Genomic DNA, 8,216 nt, shown 5'->3' with positions numbered 1-8,216 from the left:
TTGACACTCAGACACAGTGCCACACTGCTGGGAAGCAGTGCCCTCCCCCGCCCCACTCTGCACACCTTGCTTAGCGCCTCTGAGAGAGGAAGCCTACACCATTTTATTTATATTTATATCCTAGTATTTGGTACAAATCTAATATGTTTTGGACCCAATAAATGTTGATGGAAGCCTGTTCATTTTTTTTCCCCTGAAATATTTTGCTTCTTCAAACAGCCCAACTCTAGAAAGGAAAAGGGATAAGTGGTTTGATGAACAACAAGGCAAACAAGAAAACTGCTTTGAAACTCAATCTGGGTATAATTAATTGGAATTTAAGATGTTCAGTAGGTGGTGACATTTTGGGTCTCAAGGTCTGATGTGTATATAAATTAGACTATAAGCGTATGAAGCTGCCAGGTATGATGGCATCTGCCAGTACCTATAATTACTAATAAGTACAAGTAATCTTAGTACCTTCAGCAAGTGAATGATTGGGGGGGGGCAATGATGAGCTAAAGAGCTGTGTGCACTACTTAGTAAGTTGCATGCCATTCTGAAGATACAGTGAGACCCTTCTCAGCAGAATACCATAGAGTAAATAACAAAAAGGGGCAAGCAGATACAGTTTTAGTTAGAACGTTGTGTCCTGGGAGGGTGAGGATGCAAATTCACATTGGTACAGATGTCTTCATTCATTCATTCATTCATTCATTCATGTGTGTGTGTGGGGGGGGGGCCCTTCACAGCAGAACTAGTGTCACTTGTTCACCACCAACACTGGTTTCTTCGAGGCATTCAGCCACGTGATTTCATTCCTGTTACAATCAACCATGGTAGAACTTTATAAATCTATAACTTTTTTCAACCAACATGAACTTTTATGCAAGAGAATCTCATTGTTTCACTTTAGATAAGCCTTCACGTAGTTCCAAATTCACTATAAAATCTCATCTCACTTTTTTTTTTTTTTTAGCTAGGGCAAAGTGTGTTGCTCTTGGGACACCGTTCTGGCTTGAGACACGTTGGCCCCTGTGTTTGTTTTCTTTGCCACTTTTCCGGGGGAAAACGTTTCCAGCCTTGCTGATAGCTGCTCTTAAACTAGATACTGCATCATTGTTCACTCTGGTATCTACAGAACACTGTCAAGGGCTTATCCAATCCTTGTGATCCTTGTGTTTTCTAAGGATAGTGCATGAGTCATTTTTGCAAACCTTTCTGGGTGGTAAATTAGTAAATGCTGAAGTAGATTTTTTTGCCATATTTGGGGGGGATAGCAATTATTATATGCGTGGGAGTCAGCCTTAGTATGAGGTCAATCTCCAAATGTGGTGTGGAGCACCGAGAGTACTGTGCACGTGGTGTCTGGAGTCACAGCAGAATAAAACACCTGGTGTGTCAGCACGGAAACGAGGAAAGGGCAGGTTGAAGCACCTTGGCACATGGAACATCTACTTTAGCCATGGATTGGACTGTCACATCACAGTATGCTGCTAGTTCAGCAAAACACAAAACACAACTGTCAGTTCCCCGAGGACATAGATTCAACATATGTTCTGATTAAAAATTTATTTTTGTCCACTTACATTAAGTTCATATGACATGCTAATTGTCTATTTCTGCCCATTCTTTGTTCTTGAATCCAATGGCCTTCAAGAGAGGAATCCATCTGCTGAGCTTGGGGCAGAGAGCTTTTCACTGAAGACTGACAATGTAAAGTAAGAAAGGGAAGAGGGATTGAAGCCTTGTACATCATTACTACCAGCACTCCCTCCTTTATGCTTGCAATACATAGGCAGACGAAACCCCATAGAGCATGCGCACAATAAGCCTAGTTATGTGGTCTTCTCTTCAGCAGCAATGACCTGTAAGCTCTGCAATCCAGAAGAGTTGTTCACAGTTCTGGGAGAACTAATACTTGATTTTGTAGAGTCATTTGGGAACCACAGAGCATTGCTTTGTAGACATATTCATCATTTTTGAGTAAGTTTTAAAAAAAATCTGTTTCAAACTTTTCATCTTTTCTGAGATCTGAACATCTTTGGGCATATATAGAATCATTCTATTTCAATTTCCCAATCACTCCCTGTAAGGATTGCTTAACCTTTGTGTACCATGTTTTATATATTCTTAACTTTAACAGTTCTCCTTGGCAGTCGTTGATTAAAACATAAAGGAGGTACTGATGCAGTATGTCAATCCATACCTAGTGCCTGCACTTATTCATTACTGCCATTGTCAAGCAGTGTGCTATGTCCTGCACTGTGCTTTGACACCACTGCAGTGGGAGGAGGCAAGGAAAGTCATCCGTATATTCTAGACAGCAAACATCTCTTTCCTATTCTAATTTGTTAATTAGTTCAACAAAACAGCCAGGGCTATTTTGGAAATTTCCAGACAAATGTGAAAAAATAAATAAATAATGATAGGGGAAAGTGACAGTATGACTTAAACTTCTAGGTTCGGAAGAGGAATCTGCAGTTCAGTTTGTCAAGAGATAAACAAATAGTGGATTTCTATATACTTTCAAAATTAATGACTTTGATTTTGTAGAATATTATTAGCCTAGAATTTCAGTTACAAACTTTCCTTCCTCCACAAGCTACATTAGAAATTTATACTTTAAAAACTCTACTTAGTCTAAAAACTTTGTCACATGAAAATTACCTGATATAACACACCTAAAACACCATCAAACACAGCCTTCTACATTTTCTAAGAAAAAAAAAAAAAACTTAGATAATAAAGGGCATCTCCTTGCCTCCCAGGTAAGGCTCAGAATAAAGAAATCATGCAAACCTCTTTGCTTCTTGCTCCCTATAGCAGACTGAATCTACATTTGCAAGTACTTTGCTTCTCTTTGAGGGAATGTGTTGATCCCTGTTTAACCGGGATCGTTTGTACATGCTACAAATATATTTTTCTTTGGATATGCCTAATTTATAAGAGAAGAGACAATTGTGTTCAAATTTCTGGAACTTTTAAGAGTCGAATGAGTAAAAGAAAATGTTGACATGCCACCTTAAAATATATATAGTATGTAAGATATAAGATAGATATAAGATACATGAAGATATGAGATATAAAATGTAAGATGTAAAAGATAGATATAGATATAGTGTGTGTGTGTGTGTGTGTGTGTGTGTGTGTGTGTGTGTGTGTGTGTGTGTGAATAAACTACTTCTGGTGGCATATCACTGAGTATTATATCATTTGCTTCTATTACCAGTAGTTCAGCTGTGACACGGCATTGCCAGTATTTTGATAACAATTATTATATGTGTGGGCAGTCAGCCTTAGTATGAGGCTGTGAAATAGATCTCTTCTCCATACTGTGATGGTGATAGTGGTGATGATGAGAGTGGGGACTATTTTTAGGCTAGTACACAACTATATGGTCATTAAAAATCCAATAGCTACTAAAACTTTATTGGTTGAATTTTATGAAAACATCCGTTTACTTAAAAAATAAAATTGTGGTTCTAGAACAACGATGCAGTATATTTTGAGTTGTTTTCTCCATGTTATATGTGTTTTACCATACACCTTTAGAATTTTCTTTACTTCATTCTAAAACTGTAACTCTGAATCTCCAAAGCATAAGTCATATTTGGATGAAACATCATGGAGATTTTTTTTTATTTGATTGACATGAATTTTCTTGGATGCAACCTACAATGTTGAATTATAAAAGACATTACCAGTACATTTATCACATTCAAAGAGTGATAAACAAATAGAAAAGAAAAGATTTTGCTTTAACTGTTTTACCTTGACACAATTATAAAGTCATATATGTATATGTATATATATATATATATATATATATATGTTTTTAAGATGACATTTCAAATTTTTCTTTTATTCATTTCACTCTTAAAACTTCCAGACATTTCAACATAACATTCTTTTTTATGATAGGAGACACAAAAGAAGCAACAACCATATTTCAACTAATATTCTCTCCTTCAGAGTGGCTATAAGTCCTTATCTCTTGTAATTGCTCTGGTGACTGTAATCATTAATCCCATGTTTTGAAAATTATTTAAGATTGGAGGTACTACAGTTGTCCATATTACTTCAGTCTCTAGAGCCCTAAGGAAAGATTTAGTGCATTTTCAAAAGAATTTTGCAGGTAGGAGCCCAAATGGATTTTCAACTATGCCTCAACCTTTTTGAAACCTACTGATGTTGAATAGTCTTTTACTGGTTGCCATGCCAACTGATACCAGAGGAACACTCTGCAGTGTGTTCATCCCTTAGAAAGCTTCACCAGATGTCTTCAACAAATTGCTATGAAAAGACTTTGGTCTGTCAGTCTTGTTAGGAGATAAAAATCAGGCTATGAGACGTCCCTGCCTTCACTCCTGATAAAACCAACCCATAAAATATGTAGAATTGTTCTACTCTCACAATAAACCAGCAAAATCTCTCACCCTCAACCCCTACCCTCCTTACTTCCTGTAGCAGGATTTTTAAAATATTTATGCTCTTATTTCTACATGAAGCAGAAGCCATTATGTGCTGCAGCTGACGTTGTCTGGCCTAGCAGAGCGAGAAGCATCTGGCTGGCAGCTAGAACAGACAGCAAGTTGATAAATTATTGATTTACATAAATCAACACCCTTTAAATATTGGTCTTTGGAAGAAAAAGGCTTTTATGCTATTTCAGGTTGAAAAGTGCTAAGATGATAAATTCAGAGTCTGCTGTATCACAAGTTTATATTTCTAATCAAAGTTATACAGGCATTTCATGAATGTGCATAGTGTATGCTTTAAGTTGGTGACAAAGACGACAAAATTTTATGTTTCTGAGAAGCAACCAAGCAAAGAGGATTTATTATAAAATATATTTGTAATTTTAAGTTTAACTAACTTACTCCTGAAATATTGGTAGAATTTTTAGTAATCAATAAAACACTATTTATGATTTGGTGTCTTTAAAAAGAGAAAAAAAAAGAGACCTGGTAAATATATTTTCAAGGAATTTTATTTCCATATACCAATTGGCATCTCTATAGTAAATTGTAGGTTTGCACATGCAAATGAATTATTAACTGTCAGACTATTTGTTTGCATATGTGGTAATTCCAAAGCAGTATGAAAATGAGTGGAATTTGCATATACAATTGATATTTTAGCGTGAAGTAATTTATAAGTAAGAATTTAAATAAAATCTTATTTCTAATTCTAAAGTCAAAGAATTACAAATTTGACTCCAAATTTATTTCAGGCTACTTAGTTTTATCATGGTTGATAATTAAAGCTCAGACAGAACTCCACATTTTAAATTAATCAGCCATCAAATTACCTCTTTGTGTTTCTGTAACTGTGTAATCCCTTTCCTATTCCCAGCTCATATACACATGCATTCATGAATTTGTGGCTTATTAGAACTGTCTGCATTTTATAACATGGACAGGTAACTCTATTTTTGAAATATCATATGAATACTGAATTTAACGCTTCTTACAAAGTATTTAAGAATTTTGGTATCAAATAATCTAGAATGAGTAATTTTGATGTTTTTCTCCCATTTTCTTTATTAAAACTTTCACGCAGCATGCCTCAATCACATTGCTCTTCCTCCCTAAACTCTTAACAGATACTCTTCACCTGCTACACCCCCCATTCCATGTCATTTGTTTTGTTTTCTTTTGTTGTGATAGGTACACTCAGTAAAAACTCTCTGATTCTCTTCTGTGAATTTAAAGTAATCGGAAATCATGAATTTTTCCACTAGGATTTTTTATCACAGAATCTTAACATAAGAGTTTGCAAATACCCTCTCCCCAGTCCCTCACTTGATAGTCAGGGGTCATCTTCCAAATGCATGAATTATGATGATCTGGCAAGCCCTTTCTTCAAGAGGACTCTGACCAGTGGTACATCTCTTCCTCAACTTTCCTCTACCACCATCAGGAATAATGTGGGCAGCAACCCTCTAAGAAGGAGGAAATGTGATTGGTATTCAAGACTGCTTCACAGACAGTTTGTTATTCAAGTGACACTTTCTGGCCAGCTGAGGTTTGTAAGAATGACTTTTCTCTGAAAGGGATGTTTGCCACAAGAACAATAGATTAGGCATAGGGACACTCTTCAGGCTAGGACAGCACATTAGCATCATTACCATCTGGGTCCTAATGCAGACATATTCTTAATGTATACATATGAATCATCAAAATGGTTCAGCCAGAACCAAAACAGTCCTGTGTCTGATTGTGACAGTAAAAACTGATAATATCAACATTGAAGGCCACCTGGATTCTTCTGGCCCTGACTTGTGCTGCTTTGCACTTTGTTGTTAACTTATATAAAAGAATCAGTTTTACATAAGAAGAACATATATATGTTTAAAGATATCTGGCTTTTGTACTACTGGGGCCTCTAGAATTTAGAGTACCTTTCAAAAGATAAAGATCCAATGTCCACAAATTATAGGACTCCATTAGAATGAAGACTATAAGGGACAGCGGTTCTTTAAAATGCAACCAAGTGTGACAAAGACTATCCAAAAACTAAGGGAGGGGAAGGTAATAGTGGTGCTTAGGATTGGCCCAATATGGTTATTAATCATGTGGAAACAGCATAAGATACAAGTGACAGCTTGATTATTAGAGATGAAGAGAATAACATCTGCAAATGATGGGGAAAAAAAATAGATGTCTTCTTAGTCACTGTTCTATTGCTGTGAAGAGACAGCATGGCCAAGGCAACTCTTACTAAAAGGAGGCATTTAATTGACCTTACATATAGTTTTATAGAGGTTGTCTATGATCATCATGGTGAGAAGCAAACAGGCATGGAGTAGTAGTTGAGAGCTTTATGTCATGAGCAACAGGCAGCAGACACTGGTTGATCCTCCAACAAAGCCACCCCTTTACTCCTTCTTAGTTTCAGTAAGATTTCAAACACACTGGGCCTGTGAGGCTTATTCTCATCATAGCCACCACAAAAGCAGATGTTAAAAAACCTATTTCTCTGGTTTTATGTGGACTTCCTTGATCCACTTAGATTTGAGCTTTGTACAAGGAGGCAAGAATAGATCAATTCACATTCTTCTACATGCTAACTGCCAGTTGTGCCAGCACCATTTGTTGAAAATGCTGTCTTCTTTCCACTGGATGGTTTTAGTTCCTTTGTCAAAGATCAAGTGACCATAGGTGTATGGGTTCATTTCTGAGTGTTCAATTCTATTCCATTGATCTACCTGTCTGTCGCTGTACCAGTAACATGCAGTTTTTATCACAATTGCTCTGTAGCACAACTTGAGGTTGGGGATGGTGATTCTACCAGAGGTTCTTTTATTGGTGAGAATAGTTTTTGCTATCCTAGGATTTTTGTTATTCCAGATGAATTTGCAAATTTCCCTTTCTAACTCTGTGAAGAACACATGATATGCACTCACTGATAAGTGGATATTAGCCCAGAAGCTCAGAATACCCAAGATACAATTTGTAAAACACATGAAACTGAAAAAGGAAGACCAAAGTGTGAATATTTCAGTCCTTCTTAGAAAAGGAAACAAAATACCCATGAAAGGAGTGACAGAGACAAAATTCAGAGCAGAGACTGAAGAAGTGACCATCCAGAAACTGCCCTACCTGGAGATCCATCCCATAAACAACCACCAAACCCAGACATGATTGCAGATGCCAACAAGAGCTTGCTGACAGGAGCCTGATAAAGCTGTCTCATGAGAGGCTCTGCCAGTGCCTGACAAATACAGAAGCGGATGCTCACAGTCATCCATTGGACAGAGCACAGGGTCTCCAATGAAGGAGCTAGAGAAAGGACCTAAGGAGCTGAAGGGGTTTGCAGCCCTCTAGAAGAAACAACAATATGAACTAACCAGTAACCCCAGAGCTCCCTGGGACTAAACCACCAATCAAAGAAAACACAAGAAGGGACTTGTGTCTCTAGATGCATATGAAGCAGAGGATGGCCTAGTCAGTCATCAATGAGAGGAAAGGCCCTTGGTCCTGTGAAGGTTTTATGTCCCAGTATAGGGGAATGCCTGGGCCAGGAAGCAGGAGTGGGTGGGTTGGTGAGCAGTGGGAGGGGGAAGAGGATAGAGGATTTTCAGAGGGGAACTAGGAAATGTAAATGAAGAAAATATCTAATAAAAAACATATTTCTCTTCTTTCTTTCTTTCTTTCTTTCTTTCTTTCTTTCTTTCTTTCTTTCTTTCTTTCTTTCTTTCTTTCTTTCTTTCTTTCTTCCTTCCTTCCTTC

The sequence above is a fragment of the Mus caroli genome, chromosome 13 (genome assembly GCF_900094665.2).
Source record: "Mus caroli chromosome 13, CAROLI_EIJ_v1.1, whole genome shotgun sequence".
NCBI lineage: Eukaryota > Metazoa > Chordata > Mammalia > Rodentia > Muridae > Mus > Mus caroli.
Note: the sequence above shows the minus strand (reverse complement) of the source record.